We start from the raw sequence: 21,263 nt of genomic DNA on the forward strand, positions 1-21,263 counted from the left end.
TATCTCACCCAGAAGATGAATGAGTTCTTTAATTTAAACCAAATGGGACTGACCCTAGAGGCATATTACTCCAAGTTTGTTGCACTTCTTAAATATGCACCCTCCATGGATACTGTTCAACAAGTGTCCAAGTTTTGCAATGGGCTAAATTCTCCTTTGAACACTTGTTTGGAATCAATGCGCCCAATAGATGTCCAAGATGCTTTCATTCGAGCTACTCCAATAATAATAAGTTATGGAGCTACAATAACTAGAACAAAGGAGGATTCAAAGGTCAAGCAAAAAGAACCCAATTTCACCAAGGTCAAAAGAAAAAGGCAAAATCCAATGCAATTGGAAAAAATTTTCCTACCCAGGGAAATATGGATGATCTTAGGTGCTTTCATTGTAATGAGCCAAGACATTTCATGAGAGATTGTTGGAAGCTTGGTGGAAACCATCGCCAAGGTCAATTTCAAGGTCAAGGTAGAGCTGCCCAAGGCCGTGGTCAAGTCACTATGGCAAGAGGAAGAACATCAAATATTACCCTTAAAGAGATTAATAAGGACAAAAACCTACTATGAAGGAAGATATTGAGAAAGCAACTGTTCATGCTGCATTCCACAAGAAGGGTCCAAATCGTCAATATTCGATAATACAGACACCGGCTAGTCACCGAGGTAAATCATTTAAATTTTTGATTGACTGTGGAAGTACACACTCATTTATTTCTCCCAAGTATCCTAAGAAGTTAGGAATAGATATAGTAAATGCATCAAAATTGCTTGTGAAATTAGCAAATGGAAAGAAAGTACTTTCTACGCAACAAACTACCAAGGTAGAGTTTAACCTAGGAGGAAACCTTTCAAGAATGAGATTTAGAGTAATGAACTTAGGAGCTTATGAATGTTTACTAGGAATGGATTGGATGATTCCCAATGATGCTCATATCCATTGTGGAAAAGGTGAAGTCACATTTTAGGATTTGAGCGGTGAAATAGCAACTACACAAGGTGAAACAAGGAAACCTAATGTTCAATTAGCAAAAGCTTCTCGAATTGTGAAAGGCCTGAAGAAAAGATTACGAATTTACTTGATCAAGATTAACAAGGTAAATCAAGATGGTCAAAGACAGAAGAAGAACCATCCTGGTTAAAAGAATACGCCGATGTATTTCTTGAAGAGCTAATTGAGTTACCTCCCTGAAAGAGAAGCCATTCATGAGATCAAACTTGTTCCAGGAGACACTCTAGTGGCAAAAAGACCTTACAAAATGTCTATTCCCAAACCCATCAAACTAAAAGAGAAACTCAAACAACTACTAGAACAAGGGTATATTCGGCCAAGTAGTTCACCATGGGGAGCCCCATTATTATTCCAAAAGAAGAAAGATGGAACTCTTTGTCTTTGTATTGACTACCAAGGGCTAAACCAAGTAACAATGAAGAATAAGTACTTGATCTCGAGGATTGTCTACAAGGAGCAAGGATCTTTTCTAAGATCAATTTTCAGTCATGATATTATCATATCAAAATCAAGAATGAAGATATTCCTAAAACCGCCTTCAAGACACAATCATTTTGAATTCATCGTGATGTCATTTGGGTTGACAAAAGCCCCAGCTACCTTCAACAGATTAATGTAAGACATTTTCAAGCCTCATCTTGATGATTTTGTTATTGTATTCTTTGATGACTTCCTAACTTATTCTAAGGAGGAAGAAGAACATGAACCAGATCTTTGCATTATCGTGGAGATGATGAGAACACACAAATTGTATGCCAAGAAGAAGAAGTGTGCCTTTTTCAAAAGGAAGATTGAGTGGGATTCATAGTGTTTTAGATATTTATATCTTAATTATTATACTAGAGAAATGTTCTTTTAAATTTTTGAGAAAAGAACTTATCTATCCTTTGTGATCTCCATAGCAACTTGCTGCACTAAATGAGATAAGGTTGTGGTGGAATCGAAGGAGTAAGATAATATTCAAGGGGGGAAGGGATGTATAAGAGGGGAAAATGAGGGACATGTATATGAATAACGTGTTGTGAAAGGGGTTTATTGAATTAAAGGAAAATAGAATTTCCTATGCTTGCAAGTATCATGTGAGAATGCTAAAGTGGACAAGGGAGAGGGAAGGGATGGGGTAGGAGGTATAGAAGAGGCTTGTGGGACAAAGGCAATGGATCGAGGAGAAGGATGGGTCTATGGAAATTAGGAAGAATGCCTCTCTCACTTTATTTTACCTCATGTTGGGATTCATATTTTTCTCTTATTTTTCTTTGATAAAAACTAAGAATGAGAATCCATTCCTAGCCTACATTCAACCACCTTTCCTTCTCTTCAAATATGCTCCTCTATATCTGCCTCATGGGACTTTGGGGACTTGACTAGGACCAAGATCTAGTGTGTCTCCTCTTCAAAGATGGGGACTTGGAATATTTGCTATGCTTCGGAGAGTCCCCCATGGAATGGCCATCTCTCCGTAAAGAAAAAAGGGTAGTTGTGTTTCCCATTTTTAACTCAAAAATAGATTTTTTTTTAAATTTGCACAACTGAAATGCTCAACAGAACGAACCAGGAAGCAAAATCTATGCTTACGCTAAGCATCATCATCGAGAAAGAAGATAGGAATCATCATTTACGTCCTCACTTTCTTCATCACATGAGACTTCCATATTTGCGAGAGAGAGAGAGAGAGAGAGAGAGAGAGAGAGAGAGAGAGAGAGATTTGAACGTGAAAAGGTGTGTATGATGGGATGCGCATCGAGGGTGAAGAAGAGGAAGAGGAGATGCCATAAGACACACCCCTTCACCCCACGACCCACAACCCTATTTTTATTTTCTTAAAAGTGTAAAGTTACATCCATTAAGGTCTAAACCTTTCTACGAAACACATGGCTTTATAGTCTTAGCCAATTATATAATTTTGCAAAGGTTGAGCTAACAAATACATTATTGAGAGAGGTTTGGTCGAGGTAGAGGGAGAATCTTGTGCTTGTGTTTTGCTTTATTTCTTGGTTTATCATCTCGCCCACATTGAAGAGTGAAGCGTCCCCGCAAACAAAGTTGAAGAAGAGCCACCATCAGCACATAATCTCTTTGGAATTGGTAATGGGAAAAAACTTGGTGATGAAGAAAAACTTGATGAAGCCAAGCCACGACCACTTGTAACTAAACTAGGGAAGGGACCCCTGCTTCATCTCATACATACCAAAAACTTTGCATAGTCTTCTTGGTTTATCATCTCGCCCACATTGAAGAGTGAAGCGTCCCCGCAAACAAAGTTGAAGAAGAGCCACCATCAGCACATAATCTCTTTGGAATTGGTAATGGGAAAAAACTTGGTGATGAAGAAAAACTTGATGAAGCCAAGCCACGACCACTTGTAACTAAACTAGGGAAGGGACCCCTGCTTCATCTCATACATACCAAAAACTTTGCATAGTCTTCAAAAAGTAGGGCTCTATCTTTAATCTTGATATGGATAATACTTCACACTGTTGTTGGGAGAAATGCTACCATGAAGCATCGGCATGTGAATGGGATGCTAGAGATAAGTGAATATTTTTATTTTTGTATAATGCTTTAAATAAATTAGAGAAAAGTGGGCCGTTGAGATCACGTGGATGAGATCGCGCAGACTGAGACAAGAAGGCAACCATCAGTGGGGAACACGAGAACGCATAGGTAGAACCAATGCTGTCGACGGGGGAGGTCGCCGTGTGGAAGATGAGCCGAAGCAGAAGGAGAACATGGGATGAGCATGGCAGGGAGGAAGACGATACTGGGAGGGGAGGTGGAGAAGAAGGGAAGACAGTGGTAGAAGGTGAGAACATAGGCCTGCCACCCGTGAGGCAGATGCACCAAGCTATGGCAGCACATTATCTTGCCCGCACAGCCAATCGTCCCACCGCTAAAGTCAACAAGCCTGCCGATAGCATTCTCTGGTACTCTGATAGAGATCGCATATTGTCTGCCCGCCGGCCCATAAAGGTCCTTTGAAAGATTTGATAATTTGAGTAGTCGATGATGCCTGGTTCTCACAATGCCCCCCACGTGAAATGCTCAAGAGAACAAACCAGGAAGCAAAATCTATGCTTACGCTAAGCATCATCATCAAGAAAGAAGATAGGAATCATCATTTACGTCCTCACTTTCTTCATCACATGAGACTTCCATATTTGCAAGAGAGAGAGAGAGAGAGAGAGAAATTTGAACGTGAAAAGGTGTGTATGATGGGATGTGCATCGAGGGTGAAGAAGAGGAAGAGGAGATGCCATAAGACACACCCCTTCACCCCACGACCCACAACCCTATTTTTATTTTCTTAAAAGTGTAAAGTTACATCCATTAAGGTCTAAACCTTTCTACGAAACACATGGCTTTATAGTCTTAGCCAATTACATAATTTTGCAAAGGTTGAGCTAACAAATACATTATTGAGAGAGGTTTGGTCGAGGTAGAGGGAGAATCTTGTGCTTGTGTTTTGCCTTATTTCTTGGTTTATCAACAATGCTAAAGCATCTTGATTCTAGTCCGAGTGGGGATTTTCCTCACCCCTAAGAGGAGATAGGAGGATGCAAATGTTCCTCCTCCTCCTCCTCCTCCTCCTCTTCAACCCTACTCTTCTTTTTACCATGTCTTTCTTCTTCCATTTTACACGTTTTCAAGGATTATGGTGGGGAAGAGGCATTGTGCTATCCCAAATTTTCCCTTCACAAGACATGCCATGGCAGTCTTCTTGTTACAGGAGAATCCTCCACCCCATCTTTTTTTGCCTCCCCAACCCACTCAACTTTGCATCTTGCACTAGGGTAAGGTAGCTAAATTTATGACAGCTATTGGCCCCCGCTAAAATCTTTATGGTGAGAGGTGGTGTATTGCTATTTTGCTTGTAAATTCACTCTTGCAAGCTTGAATATTCCTTGTGAAATTATTTAAAGATGATTTCAAACACATTCTAATCTCATGATGGCTGCCAAATGAGTTTTGTGTGTTGTGAAAAAAGCCCATAGATTTGTGACATGAAGAGGCCTTGAAAAAACAATGGGGAAGAGCCAGTAATATGATGATTTTAGCACATATTCTTCCAATCAATGTAGGACACATCTACTTTTTTGTAGTTAGAAGAGTCTTGTTATGTGCTTAAATTGTCCTCCTCTTGCAACAAAGAAATATCACTAATTAGAGGGCCACCATTCGACTTGCTTACCCTACATGCATGGACTTTGTTCATGATGGCCACAAGCATCCATGGCTATTGTTACTCCACCTTGATCTTGCCGTGCACTCAAAATTTGGGTGATTGGAATGACTTACATGACTACCTTGATGGTAGGTAGGAGCAAGGTTTTTGTCATCAGCTTCTTTGCTTCCCACCATCTCCTATCTAGTCACCTTGTTGAATGATTTGAACCATGGCATCTTCTTCTCCTATTATTTCATCTTTATGCCCTATCCTAGTAATAGGCCTCTTGGAAGGATAGATGATGGCTCCAAACTCTCGATTGAGTGTAATCTTTCACATGTCCCTAAGATGTCCTAGTTTTAGAGTCCTAGGAGGACGACATCGATGTACTACTAATAGGGTTTTGTTTCTTCCTCTTCTCCATTATCATCTTCTTTTTCTTTCTTTTACAAATGGAATAAATCTGATTGGATTGCTACTTTGAATGAGAGGGGTGGCCCCTTGGGTGAGCTCAGGGTAAGAAGGATAGCTATAGAAAATCATGCTAGCTTGCTATGAAATCAAGAGACTCTATAGATAAATGAGTGCAAAACGGAGCCTAATCATCTTCTTCTCAAATTTCTCAATGCCCTTTGCTACTCATCTTCTATCTTCTGTATTGTTTGCATGAATGTATGCATCCACTCTTGTAAAAACACTTTTCTTTGTTTTCTTTTTGGTGGCGATCTTTGGTCTTTGATGATGACAACATTGACATCCTCCCTTTCTCCATTGTTATGAGTGAGCTGGTGTGGTATATTGTAAAGCATTTGATGAGTAGATTTTGAGAAGGACTATGGGTGTGTCAATGAAGCACATGAATATAAATATCTTCTTCACTTTCTTCTTCTAATACATCTCCAAGCTACAAATTTATTATTTCCATTCCACTTCTTGTCGTCTTTCTTTGCCTTTTCGTATGCTCTTTCTTACAATGTCTCCAGGAAGAGTCATTGCTTGTCACTATAGCATCTAGACCTTCTATGCTAAAGTTTATCCTCCATAGAAAACAATATCCCCTTCTTAGACCTTTCTTTGTCAGAGCTTTCTCCTTGAAGTACCTTAGCCATGAGTCCTTCATATTCCTTATCCTAAGAAATAGCTTGGTGTACAAGGTTATCAGGTATGGATTTGAACTTCTACAACGTTGTTTTAAGAAAGGCTTTTTGGCTTAATGCATCTACAACAACTTTGTCCTTCCCTGGATGATATTTGATTTTAAAATCAAACTCTTATAGTATCTCTATCCATCTTCTTTGCCTCATGTTTAGGTCTCTTTGGGTGAAGATCCACTTAAGACTTTTATGATCTGTTACTAAAGTGAATCCCCTTCCCAATAGATAGTGTCTCCACAGTTTCAAGGCATGGATTACTACGAGTAACTCAAGGTAATGAGTAGCATAGTTTGACTCATAGGGTTTCAAATTTCTAGAAGTATAGGCCACTGGTCTTCCTTCTTATACTAGCACCCCATCGATTGCAAGTCCACTTGCATCAGTGTTTGATCACTTCAAATGGTTGATTGAAGTCAAAGAGTTTTAATACAGGTGTAGTGGTTATAGCTTCTTTAAGCTTATCAAAGCTTTCTTGATACTCATGGTCCAAATGATTACTATATTTTTCTTCAAAAGATTTGTTAAGGGTATAGCAATGAGGGCATAATCCTTGATGAAGATTTGTGTAACGTGTCCACCTGTTATCTTCAGGACACGTCTTAGCAGTCCATCGAAAAGGATGTCTAGAAAGCTCCGCCCGGCACTCCCATGGAATGTCACAGGGTTTGCGATCTAGGACTTTCCGTGTCTGCCATGTAGCGGAAGTATTCTGGCCATTCCCACTTAGGACTGACCTGAATTAGGGTTTTCCCTATTGGTCATTTCCTAACGGCAACTAGCATCGAACCCGAGTAAACTACTTTACACAAAAACACTAGGTTCGAAGCAGATTCATGCTGCACTTGGTTCAAGGAGAATGGGAAACGAGAGGGATCCGAAGCTCAACCTCTCTGCCATAAGGCATAGTCCCATTCCGTTCCCCTAAAACAACGTAAATCGGGATCATATGTATCTTAGACTCTAGGTCAACGCTCTTGCTGTTCGTATTCTCTGAATGATCTTTTGGCTGTCCATCATGATTGAGAAAAGTTCCCGGCCAACCGGGATCACCCATCCACCATAGAACGGACCTATGGCCACATCCATCGCAATTTCCTCAGGTTGTTTTATTTATTTAATTACCTAACAAATTTAGTTGGACATGTATCAATCAACTTCCTTAATTAGCCCGTTAGGCACTGGTTCCTTCACGTAATTATAGCACTTGACATAAAAAAGCAATGTCAAACAAGTTCCTTTTTAACAGGTTATCATATTTATCTTTGAAATACGTAAAGTCCAGCCCGTAGGCTTATCCACAATCCGCCCGAAGGCTATCCAGTAATCCACAAGGATCACTAATCCAAGATTCCACCCGTAGACTAGTATGGGGGCCTCGAGATCCAATCCCGAGTCACGTTAGCCTCTTGTGCAGAGCCCGGAAGGCGAGAGATTTACGGCCACAGCCCCCTGGCACCCAAGCGTCCTCCTGCTCCAAGTAGCGCTTAACGGAAAGAGACCTCTTGCGGCGGGTTCGGTCCATCTTCCTGGCATGGTTAACAACCCCCTTGGTTAGGGTCAGACAGGCAGTCGGGGGTAATTGAAGCTACCTCTCCCTTCAGGCCTTCAACCTTAAGCATTAGATATCCATTTATCCTTTAATTCTTTGATTAAACAAAGCAAAACAGTGCTCCTAAATCTGTAACAAGCACAATCATTTCCATTGGTCATTATTGTTGGCCAATTGCTAAGGAGTGAATCCTTCTTTCCAAATGCATGCAGCACTCGATCCGAGAACTTCTGAATTGGCAAGATCCCCTATATCCTGGGATTAGGGCCGTAGCCTATTAACTCGACTTGGTCAATACCTTAAGTTCATATATTATCCCAATTTATTGGTTGGTCTTTTGCTTCAAGCAATCATCTTTACCCAAGAAAGATACTATGTTAGGATGATTATTCATCCTCTTGCAAGATAACTTTCGTAAGAATCTACCAACCTCATTCCGAGGAATTTGGCCATTTCCTTACGATCAATTCACAAGATCGTGCGACTCTACTATTTGTTGCATAAGTGTCGCATCAAGATATGGGACTATTTACCCTTCGAATGGAGTCACGAAACAATCTGTTCCTGATTACATTAGGCTGACATTGTCAGTCCTAAGGCTCCAAGTTCCATCTTTTTAGCGAAAGATTCTTAGGGACAAACCCTAGATCACTTCTCAAGTATGTTCCAATATCCCTACATTCCATGAATGTGGGCAAGTCTTTAGGGTATAGGAGTTCCAGCCTTGGCAATACGAGCGGCTAGGTCACGTGTTAAATCCTACTTAGTTCTTTGGAATTGAATTAACTCTTCCTAAACGAGTCCCTTCGCGGTTTTTAGGTGTTTAGGTTTAAGTCAACTTGTTTAATTCTTGAAGATAATTATGCTATCATTTCCATAAACACATGACTCATTGTCTACGCGTAAGTTGATTTTCAACCCTAACTTTTCGATTTAAGATCAAGCATAGGTTAGGTTATAGCCCAATTCCAATTAATCATCCTATAACTTGCGAACAAGATTCATGCTAAAGCATGTAGCCTTTTACTAATAATTATGCAGTTGAAAAACGATATTTATACCAATTGACTAGAGTTATGCAACTTAAGAATCATTTCATGCCTTGCTATTTCCTATGGATTATTAGCACTTTCCTTAATGATTCATTGCAAAGAAGATATGTGACATGCAATTTATACTCCCATGCCTAAACGGAGTGCACTATCTTGATTTTGTTTTGTAAATATGGACATTAATCTAAGTTCAATTCATTGAAATGCACAAAAACTACTCGCTAGAAATGCATATCAATCTCCTACTCACTTTATTTTGTTCGTATTAAAAATACTAATGACTAAACTCTTCCGTCGTGAGCTAGTTTTTCTAAATTAACTAAAGTATTTAAGACGAAAAATGCATCCTATCTCCAAAAATCATCTAAGCCCAATTGGATTATAACGACGTAAAATGAAAATTAGGAAGAAAAACCTGGACTTGTGGTGAGATGTCCACATGGATGCTAGGAGACAATCCTCCTGCGGTTGCGCCTTCGGCTTTCGTAGGAGCCATCGCGAATGTAGCCTTTTTGCCTTGGGCGCGGAGTTACGATCTTGTCCGTCTCCTTCATACACAAACACCCTTAGTGAATTGGCTTTAGAAGGCCTTAAAACTGGTTAGGAGAGGAAAAATCCACAAGAAGGCTTTAAGAACTTGTGGGAAACCTTACGAGAAGGGATTTAGGTGGAATGGTATGAAAGGGGCACATGAAGGGGCTTTGGATTCCCGGGGCAGGGGGTGTTTTAGTAAGCCCACATGACCAGGGCTAGGAGGAAGCCCGAAAGAAGAATTCGTGGGGGGGTTTAAAGTCTTTCGATGGTAAGGCTTCTTTAAAGCCACGGAAAGGAGCTTTTCTAGAATCCCGAGGGGGGGGGGAACAAAATGTATGAAAGGGCCTTAGGAGGAATTATTGTATGGGGGAAAAAGAAAGGCTTAAGGACCACATGAAGGCCCTTCAAGGGGAAAATTTGGGGGGAAATAGGGGCTTTAAGGAGTCCATATGAGGGGGGGCTTCTTAGGAAGCTTTTAGAAGCTTCCTAAGAAGCTTCTGAGCTTCAGAATGGAAACGTGGAAGCCCCACGTGGTGTAAAGGCAGCAGATGGCGAACGTCGGCTAAATGGTGGTGGAATGGCGGCAGACGGATGGCAGCACCCTCCTGGCTCACGGCGACAATCCGTACGTCTCCTCTCCACTCCTCCTCTCCCTCTCACGGCTAGTTGGATGGTGTTCTCTCCCTCACAGCTATTGTCCCTCAGCCCTAGTGTAGCAATCTTCTCCCTCTCAGCAGTCTGGCGATGCCCCCAATCCTCCCACCATACTCGATTTAAATAGGTGAGGGGAGGGGATCCTCCCTCCCCTGCGTGGCATCTTGCATAGTTCTCCCCCCCAGGAAGCTCCAGCAAGGAGCTTAGTGGCCTTGCTAAACCCTTCTCCTCCAGCACGACAGTCGACTGGAGGAGAGAGGGATTATTTTAAAAAAATTTGCTATTATCCTAACCTAAGAGGGCATTCATATGCAAAATGCGTAGTTAGATTGGAGAATATTACAATTTGGTACCATCTTGTTAGTCCCAAAAATTCTCGGATTTCTTTTACTGTCTTAGGTATTGGCCATTCTAAGATATCTTTTATATTGGCAGGGTCTATAGAGATTCCATTAATGGAAATAATGTATCCAAGATATTCAATCATGTCAGTGAGAAATACGCATTTACTCATCTTGGCATAGAGATGATTTTCACAAAGTGTTACTAGGGAAATCTTTAAGTGACCTTCATGTTCCTCTATTGATTTGGAGTATACTAGTATATTGTGAAAGAATACTAGTACAAAATATGTTTGAAAGATGTCTTGCATTAGATGATTGAATGTAGGTGGGGCATTAGTCAATCCGAATGGCATGACTAAAAATTCATAATGACCATACCTAGTGCTAAAGGCCGTCTTTGGGATATCTTGTTCCTTGATTCGAATTTGATAGTATTCAGACCTTAGATCAATCTTGGGAAAAAACTTGGCTCCATGTAGGCGATCTAAAAGTCCGTCTATCCTGGGTATGGGGTACTTGTTTTTTACCATAACTTGATTAAGTCCTCTGAAGTCAATGCAGAGTCTAAGTGTTCCGTCTTTTTTTTTTGGAAGAGGATAGGCGATCCCCAAGGTGAACTACTTGGGTGGATAAATCCTTGCTCTACCAGTTGCCTCAGTTTTTCCTTAAGCTCAATAGCTTCAGGAATAGACATTTTGTATGATCATTTTGACACTGGCTCAACTCTAGGAATCAATTTTATTTCATGATCAACCTCATGCTTTGGAGGCAGTTGAGTCAATTCTTTTAGGAAGACATCCTCAAAGTTGTTGATCTAGGAAGGTAGAGTGCCTTCATTAGTCTTTTCAACCTTATTCAACTGGATCATGTAGATTAGTTGACCTTTCTTCAATCCCTTCCTAAGACGACTTGCCTTGGCTAGTTGGACTCATTGTAGTTCTTCCTACTTTCCCATATGCCTTTACAGTTTCTCCCTCCAAGTCTTGAAATATTATTTCCTCTTCAACACATAGAATCTGGGTTTTGTTCTTCTTGAGCCAATCCATTCCCAAAATGCAATCGTAGCATCCTAGTGGTATGATTTGAAATTTTGTTTCAGTTATAGGGATGTCTAACTCAAATTGAAGTTTCCCTACAGTTTCGGTTTAGGCAATTTCATTCCCACTCAATTCTACTATCATTTTCCTTGTTCCCTTGGATTCTAGATGCAATCTTTTAATTGTCTTGGATGCAAGAAAGGAATGCGTGCTACCACAATCAATTAAGATAATAATGATGTACCCTTGTAAGTAGCTGGAGATTGAATTACTAAACATTGGTGGTCCACTCCTTTCTTTTCTACGGTAGCATGAATGGATCCTCTTTCAAATTCTTCACCTAATGTGCATTCCTCGGGCTATCCAATCATGGTATTTACCTGGGCATCAGCTATTCTTTCATGTCCACAGCCTGGGTTGTTGTTGCCGTTCCCTTGGCCTCTTCAACCAACTGGGTTTGGGCTAGGATTTTGAGGATGGTTAGGACAATTTTCCCTTACGTATCCAGTCCTTCCGCATTGGTGGCATTGCATGATTCCTATCCCATTTGGCCCTTGGTGATTGCATTAGCTCTACCATTTCCTCTGGCATTGGTCATGTCCATACCACAATTTGGGTAGCCCCTTCCATAGTTTTTTATTGGACGGTTTCTTTGGCCATTTCGAGTGATTTCCTTGGCCATAGGTTTTTCTCGCATAAGAGTATCTTCGGAAGTCGTTGGTCTCATTGATTCAAGGTGAGTCTCCAAAGGTGGATTTAGTCCTTGGTACAACCTTGCAATCTGTTGAGATGTCATTAGGGGTGCATATTTGTGCAGACTCACACACTTGGAATAGTATCCTTCCAAGGTTAGGCTTAATTTGCGTAAGTTGTAGAATTCATTCATCTTGATTGATTCAAAAGATGGGGGAAGATAACGTCCTTTCACAACTTCTTTGATCTCCTTCCAAGTTTGGGAAGCTTCTGTTAACCCTTTATCTCGACAAAACTATTTCCATCAAAGCTTAGCCTCGCCAGTAAGACGAAGATGAGCCTTCATGGATTGATTTGCAATAGTAGTTTCAGCTGCTAGGAAATAGTCGTCCAAGGCCTCAATTCACGCTTCTGCATCTTGCTCCATCTTGGTTCCTTCACCACTAAACCTAGATGTTGGTGTTTGCTTGAGAAGAAACTTCTTCTCTTGGAGTTCCTTGTATGTTTCATCAATTTGCACTAGTTGGCGATTCTGATTATCACACAAGCTAAATGTTAGATTTGATTTTCCAAGAGTTTAAATACATACTCTTTCCAAGTGAGAGACGGGGGAGAGTGTAACTCAATCCCCCTACCCATAAGGTAAAATCTCAAGTCTAGCCCCCTAAAATGGTGTTAAACCTGGTAACTAATCCTACCGATATTGGGACGGTCACGATTTAATCAGCTCTAACTAATGTTGGAAAGTTACTCGACTTATTGGGTCCACCCATCCATAGGCATCCAATCATTTGGATCAAAGCCTCCTACTTTCCTCAATGGGATTTGCTTAGTTTTCTAATTAGTAAAGCATACTACCACACCGTTTGGACATATAAAATCAACTTTCTTTTATTACTCTGTTAAACTAGATTCGTTAAACTCGATCTTTAGCACATTAAAAAAATTTTAAAAATGAGATACTTTATTTCACCATCACTTCGTAGAGTGGTACAAAACTGTCTTTCCACAGAAAGACACTGTCCAGCCTAGGATAGGACCTCCCAATCCCTCGCGATTGGGCTATATGTGATCGCACTCCATCCACGTGTAATGAAGGAGACCTAACTGTCCTAACTAAGGGGAAAGAGAGAGAGAAGGATTGCAGAAGAAGAGGGAGAGGAGAGAGAAAGGCAAGAAAAAGAGAGAGAAAGAGGGAGAGAGGAAGAAGAAGAGGAAGCCATGGAAGCTTGAGAAGGTGAAAAGAGAGTTCTTGATAATTTCTGTGATACCTCAAAATACCCTTTTACACCTTATATACCGTCAGTGTGACTGGTATGTTCCCATGCCATATTCCCGTGATCCCTGTTCATTACAAACCATCCTGTCTCATAAAGTTTTTGTCCTAAAAAACAAGGGATGTAGTCATGGACTGTAAGGGTGGACTGTAGAAAATCAGCCATAACTTTGTGTGGGAAACTCCGAATGGGACAATTGAGGTGTCATTACGGAGCCCATGAGATGTACTTTCAGCCATGTGGGTGAGGTGGGGCTGCAATCAGGTTAGGACCAAAACTGGTACAAAATAAAGGGCTGTCCAGGAATTTCTAGTGTGCAGTCCTAGGTGGTATGGCTGGAGAAAAACAGCCATAACTTCCACTAGGGAACTCCGATTGGGGCAAATAAGGTGTTGGCACGGAGCCCTCGAGGTGTACTTTCAACCCATGTATGGAAGATGGGGCTGAGAATGGACCAAGAACAAATCTAGTACAAAACAGGTGGCTTTCCAGATGCAGACTGCAGCCCAAAACAGGGGTCATGGTGAAGTGCCAGCCCAACACAGCCTCCTTGAGATGTGGAAATTCATCCAATATAGATGCTGGGCCCCAAGAGGCTTCCTCTATTGGTAGGCCTTGCCATTTGATCAGGTATTCATGTATGGAACGGGTGCGGAGTTGCTTTTCACGTTGCCCAATGACCGCTGCCGGAATGTACTGAATAAGGCCCTCCTCATCTATGGGTGGGAGCTCCTCTACATGATCTTTGGGGGTGCCAATGAAAGGTTTCAATTGGCTCACGTAGAAGACATCATGGATCTTAGTGGTGGGGAGGGAGTTGGAGACGATAAGCCAAGTCCCCAACCTTCTTAATGATCTTGTAGGGCCCATAGTAACAGTGTGCCAACTTGTTGCAAGAGCCATCCTTTAAAACGGGACTTGGGAACCTTGAGGAGTACCATTTCACCCTCTTGAAAGTCAAGGGGTCTTCTTTTTGCATCAGCATGGAGCTTCATGTGCTCTTGAGCCCTTTTGAGGTTTACCTTGCATTGTTGAAGTAGAGCTTGCATGCGGTCCAACTCCTTTTTTCCCAAGGGGTTGAGCTTTTCATTGAAAATCACGGTAGGAAGGGGCACCCGATAACCATACAATGCTTCGAAGGGAGAGACTCCAATGCTTGAACGAGTGGAGTTGTTGTAAGAAAATTCAGCCAAGTGCAGCCATATATCCCAAGAATTCTGCACATCATGACAAAAATGTCACCAATAAGTTTCAAGCCACTTATTGACTCTTTCGGCCTGCCCATCCATTTGGGGATGATAGGCTGTCGACGGAGCCAATTTGGTCCCCATGGAGCTGAAAATGGTATGCCAAAACTGACTCATAAATTTGGTGTCCCGGTCATGTACTATGGCTTGGGGCAAGCCATGCAACTTAAAAACATGCTCCATAAATTGAGTGGCAACTTGGGATGCTGTAAACTAGGATTTTGTAGGGATGAAATGGGCTGCTTTAGTGAGTCGGTCAACTACCACGTATATGCAATGCCAACCCTTCTTGGTTGTAGGTAAACCAATGATGAAATCCATGGTAATGTGGGTCCATTTTCCTTCGGGAATAGGTAAAGGCTGCAACAAGCCATCCAGTTTAAGAGAGCTATCTTTATTTTGTTGGCAAGGTACACATCTAGACACAAAGTCTTTTACATCCTGCCATAGGCCTTTCTAATGGAAGCTTTTTGAAGCTCGATCATATGTTTTGAAGACCCCTAAGTGGCCAGCAATCGGTGAAGAATGCATCTCTTCAAGGATCCTTTGGGTGAAGGGAGAGGCATGGGGAATCACAATACGGCCATGGATCCAAATGAGGCCATTATGGAGCTGATATTGGAAATTTTCATCCATGACACCTTGCTGTAATTTCTGGAAAAGAGGGCTAAATTCAGCATCAAGCAAGTATGCCTCTTGGAGCTCTTCAATCCAATCATGGTGGAGTTCAGTGATGGATGAGACCTTGCATGCCCACATGCGAGAGAGTGCATCAGCCACTACATTGTCCTTGCCATGGGTGTGGGTAATCTCAAAGTCATAGTTTTGTAGTGTCGCCACCCATCTACGTTGTTTGGGAGTGAGGTTGGGCTGAGTCAAGAAATATTTGAGCACACGGTGGTCACTTTTCACCTTAAATCTGCTTCCATACAAGTAGTGATGCCACTTTTTGATAGCATGAATGACTGCCAACATCTCCTGATCATAGACATGCAACTCTCTCTCTTTATCATCCAAATTTCGACTTTCAAAAGCTATTACCCCGTGTTCCTGCAGCAAAACTGCACCAATACCCCATCCACTAGCATCACACTGGATGGTAAAATCCTTTGAAAAGTCGGGGTATACGAGGATGGGGGCTGAAATGAGCAAGTCTCTGCTGAAAACTGCGGGCAGCCAATTCATCCCATAGGAAAGCCTCTTTTTTCAGCTTGTCTGTTAACGAGGCTGCAATTGTGGCATAATGGTGAATAAATCTCCTATAAAAGGAGGAGAGACCAAGAAAAGCATGCAAGGAGGTAGTGATAGTGGGGTTGGGCCACTCCCGGACACATTGCACTTTTTTTGGATAAGCTTGGATGCCTTTTTCACTAACGATGTGTCCTAAGTACTCAACCTCTGTTTGCATAAAGACACACTTGCTTTCTTTGGCAAAGAGGCGGTGCTATCTCAGTACTTCAAAAATTTGCCTAACATGCTTCAAGTGCTCATGCATTAACTTGTTGTAAATGAGTATATCATCAAAGAATACCAACACAAACTGGAAAAGCCATGGCTACAATATCTTGTTCATTAAGCTCTGAAATGTGGCGGGTGCATTTGTGAGCCCAAATGGCATGACAAGGAAATGGTACAAGCCACGGTCAGTCCGAAAGGCTGTTTTGACTTCATCACCCACCCTCATTCTGATTTGGTGGTAACCGGATCGCAAATCAATCTTAGTGAAGTAGCGTGCTCCCTTGAGTTCATCAAGCAAGTCATCAATTCGGGGGATGGGGTATCTATTTTTGACAGTGATCTTATTGAGATCACGGTAGTCAATGCACAACCGGAAAGATCCGTCCTTTTTCTTAACCAATAGAACCGGGGAGGCATAAGGGGAAGAGCTAGGCTCTATGAATCCCATCTCAGTGAGCTCCTTGAATTGCTTTGCTACTTCCTCTCTCTCACATTTAGAGAGTCTATATGGGGGTTTATTGATGGGCTTGGCATGGGGCTCCAAGTCAATCGGGTGATCCACCAATCTTTGAGGGGGAAGGGTAGTGGGGGGCTGAAATAGGTCCTCATATTCAGCCAAAAGTGCTTTTAGTACTGCATTTTTCTTCCCCAAGGTGTGTTGTCCTCATTATCCTTATGCAAATGCAAGACAAAGATTTGGGATCGTTTCTTGAATTCCTTTTTGAGTTGTCTTGCTATTATAAGCTGAAAATCTACATTTTCTTTGATTCCCTCCAAGTGTACAAGCTACCCATGCATTACAAACTCCATATACAGCTGAGAGAAGTCCATAGAGATTTTTCCCAATTGTTGAAGCCAATCACATCCCAATAAAACATCCACGGGGCCCATATCAAGGGTAATCAAGTCCACCTTTGCTGTGTAGTTTTCAGCCAGCATAAGAGACACTTGTGTGCATACATGGGAGCTCACTTCCTCATTTCCATTGGCCACTTGCGAAGAGGTTGCTGTAATTCAGTGGGAACACATGTCAAATGGCCAAGAGTTGATTTATTTACAAAGCTGTGTGTGCTGCCACTATCTATGAGGATGTATACACTCTTGCCATCAATGTTACCATGCACCCGTAAGGTGTTCGGACTCCTAGAGCTGGTCCATGCATCCATGGAGATTGAACAGGCTGATATAGCGGTGAATGAGGGGTGCCAAGGGTCGTTCCCAAGCATGTCATCAATGGGGCAGGCATCGGGGTCAAAAGGGAACCAGTCCGGTGAGTCATAAAACTAATCGGGATCAAAATCCTCCTCATATTCAGCATTTTCAACAAGTGTCATTATTTGAGAGCTGTCATGCATGTCCTCTTCCAGCTTGTCATTATCTTCCAGCACATACATGCTATTAAACTTGACGGTGGCATTCTTAAAGGGGCATTTGGATGCATGATCAGTTGTGTACTTATCCCCGCATTTAAAACACAAGCCTTTGGCTTTTCTATCCTTGACAACTTTAGGAGGAATGAATTTTTGACCGTTGGGACCGAAGCCATTCCTGGCCTTATTTTCAGTATACTTTGGGTCACTTTTGGAGGGTGGTGCTGTCCCAAAACTGCCATATTTCCTTTCGGCATTAAAAGTGGGGTAAGTAGGGATTTTGGGGGTGCCATTCCGTGCATTGTTGCTGCGATAATTATTAGCATATGGGGGTTGCCTAATAGGGTATCTTTGCTATCTTGCAATGGGCTGCATGCTCTCATTGCGGTGGTACTTTCGACCATAGCGTTCGGCCAATTCTATGGCTGCAAACAGGGTGGTTGGCTTTTGAGCCACTACATCAGCTGAGAGATGCGCATCCAGCCCATAAATATATTTATGCAATTTGGCCTCATCACTAACTGCCTCAACATACATGGATAGGTTCATAAACTGGTTGGTGTACTCCCTCACGGTGAGATTTTGCTGATCAAACTGATACCATTGCCTAGCCAAGCGTTCTTTTTCCACCGGGGAAACAAAAACTTGGATCATATGCATCTTGAACTCTTCCCAATCACGAAACTACTAGTTTTCTCGTTGAACAAATCTCCACCATGTGTGGGTAAAACCTTCTAAGTGAAGGGAGGCAAAAATGACCTTTGCTTCATCGGTACGGGGGTAGATGAGAAAATAGGCTTCCAATTTAGAGGTCCATTCCTCTAGTTTAGCTGGGGATGAGGATTGCCCATTGAATTTTATAAACACAATCTTGTCACGCAGCTCATTTGGACCTGGCTGCCCATGAATACCATGTGCTACATGCTGCCCATACATGCCTTGCTGTCCAAAATTCCCATGGGGGCCATGCTGCCTGTGCATTACATGAGGACCAAATTGCCCATTAGGACCTTGCTGTCCAAAATGTCCATGCTGCCCATTACCATATACATGCTGCCCATTGCCATATGCATGCTGCCCATTGCCATATGCATGATGTCCATTGCCATGTGCATGCTGCCCATTGCCATATGCATGCTGCCCATTGCCATATGCATGCTGCCCATGCACTTCATGCATTGCATGCTGCCCAAGATTTGCACTGGAGCCATTCCCTTGAGTGTGCAAGTAGCTTCCGTTTACGGGGGAGTTGGGGTGCCAATGATGGGCTGGAAGGATTCGTAACGGGGGAGGGAAGGGGGGGCTCATCATGTTGAGTGGAGGGCTCACCTATCTCATAAGTGCTATGGGGAATGCCATGGGTACCACCAAGACCTTGTGGGCTGCGCCCGGTCTCCAGGGGGGAGGGCGGTTAGCCTCACGGGGAGGGACATACTCCTTGGGTCGATCCGAGGGGGGGCAATGACGGGGATGAGGGCACCCATGCGCTCTATGAGTAAGTCCATCTTGGCCATCATCTCGGAATGATGATGATCTTGGCGGGTTTCCATCTCCCTGTGGCGTTGGTCCATCTCTCGATGTCGTTCAGCATGACGGGTCTTATGTTGGCATAGGGTTTGGTTGAGCAGAGACAAGCGATCTATCTCGGGGGCACCTTCTTCAAAAAAGTCCTCACAATCCTCTTGGGCTGAGCTAGGATTGTTCATTGAGGCACAGGAGTCCCTTATTTCACACTGAAATTCCTCCTGGGCCTTTGCTTTACCCTTGTGGCCTGCCATCCCAAGTGTAGTCCACCAGACCCCTTGTTACAGAAATGAGGATAACTCGAGCTAAGGAACTCCGATTGCCAAACTTTCTAATTCAAATGAAAGCCCTCGATCCCCTCTATGAGGCTATGTAAAAATATATCTGATAGTAAATGATCAGGGCTTTGCTGTAATCACTTTTTGTGGGCTGACTGTGTAGGATTGCTGCCTGTTTTTGTGGTCTCCCTGATTAGACTAATCTATTTGCCTACCGTAGGCAGTGGGGGAGGTTAGCTTGATGTCGGGGAAGTCCCTCTTTTGAGATCTAGAGTCTAAGGTCCATGTAAGATCACACCAGAGTGTTATTCTCGGGCATTGTGGATCTTTTTGCGGGGGGGCGGGTATCTTCACGCTAACTACTTGTCCACAATGCCTCTCACCGACAGCTGGTCTCTCTTCCAACTGCTGAGGGAGGGTGGCGGAGGCTGTCTTCACTCAAGTAGAAGGGGAAGATTCACTCTTCGAATCAAGCTATAGAGCTTGCACTCAATCTCAAGAAGGCTTTCCTGTAATCAGTTCTTGTGGGATGACTATGTGGGACTAGCTGTCTGCAGTATCCTGCAAAGACTCCCTCAAGGAGCATACTTTATCCCAATGGTGAGGGTCTTATCCCAGACATCCAGGGACTCAATGGTGGCTCTCAATTCCCCATAAAGCCATACATTCTTTACATCCGTAGCTCATTGCTAAGACCAATTCCACATTGCATACCCTGCCCTTCTTGCATTGCATCCACCATAAATTACCAAGCGGTTCATGACATTACCAATGCATGTAGGGGTTTGTAGGCTCAAGTGATCAGGGTTCAGGCTATTCCATCAAATATACCTGCACCTGCAATAATTCTTTGGGCTCCGGATCACCGGGAGGTGGGCAAAGTTCCCCCCGGGCCGGGTTGTGCACCCCTTCAGGGTCTTTGATGGCAAGGGGAGGTCACCCCTCTTTTGTCTTGCCATCTCGCTTGGCATCGGGCTTTTCCTCACCCAAAATATACATGGCAGACATTTATTAATTAAACAACCAACATGAGATGCATTTCAAAAAATTTTGGGCTTTTCATGAAGTGCATGGAATTGGAATGGGGAATAGGGATAGGGAGCTTACCGGCAGTGACTCACTGCCTACTCACCCTTATACAATGGATTTTTAATCACTTCTTGGCTCAGCCAATTCACAAGAAACCAAACGGGTTATGGGTAAGCAAAATATAATCACAATGAAGCTTCAGCATAAGTAGAATCCATTTTAGTACTATAAGATCAAAGGGAAATGACTAGGACTAATAATCAGCATGCATTCAAGGTCTGGGCCTCCTATTATCTACTTGGACTCATACGTTCTCTCAAACAAATGGATGGGATTCAACAAGAGGCTTAAACGGAGAGAATGAGAGCCAAGAATCGGTTACCTTGAGTCCTTTGGAGAAGAAGGCAACCACTAATGCCACCTCAGTCCTTCATGAGAGCTCCATTTGATCCCGAATGCTCCATGGCTCCAAAATGGGTGTGCTCTGTCAAGAAAGGGTGAAGTCAAGCTTGGGGTAGGATAGTTCAGGACCTTCCCATGAAGAGTTTTTGCTAAAATTGAGGTCCTACTCCATAGCCATGGCTGCCCACAAGTGCATGCCTTCAAATTTTGCTTGTAATCTTCTTCCCATTCTTCTTGATGGCTGAAATCTTGAGCTATGTTGAAGAGGGACTCCTGGGGACCAAGGAGAGACCAAAATCTTCAAGATTTCTGAGCTTGATGCCAAGGTTCCATGGCTGCCATGGACTGCACCAAACCAAGGTTTCTTGAGTGCAAAAGGGAAGTCCAAGGGCTGAGGAAGATGTCTCTGATGCTGCCCAAGAAAGTTGCCAAGGGCCAGGAGTGAAGCCAGGAAGGAGGGGAGGGCTGCCCTGCAGGCCAGGAAGTAGCCC

The sequence above is a fragment of the Lygodium microphyllum genome, chromosome 26 (genome assembly GCF_053477565.2).
Source record: "Lygodium microphyllum isolate KBCC chromosome 26, Lygodium_microphyllum_v1.1.10, whole genome shotgun sequence".
Lineage (NCBI taxonomy): Eukaryota > Viridiplantae > Streptophyta > Polypodiopsida > Schizaeales > Lygodiaceae > Lygodium > Lygodium microphyllum.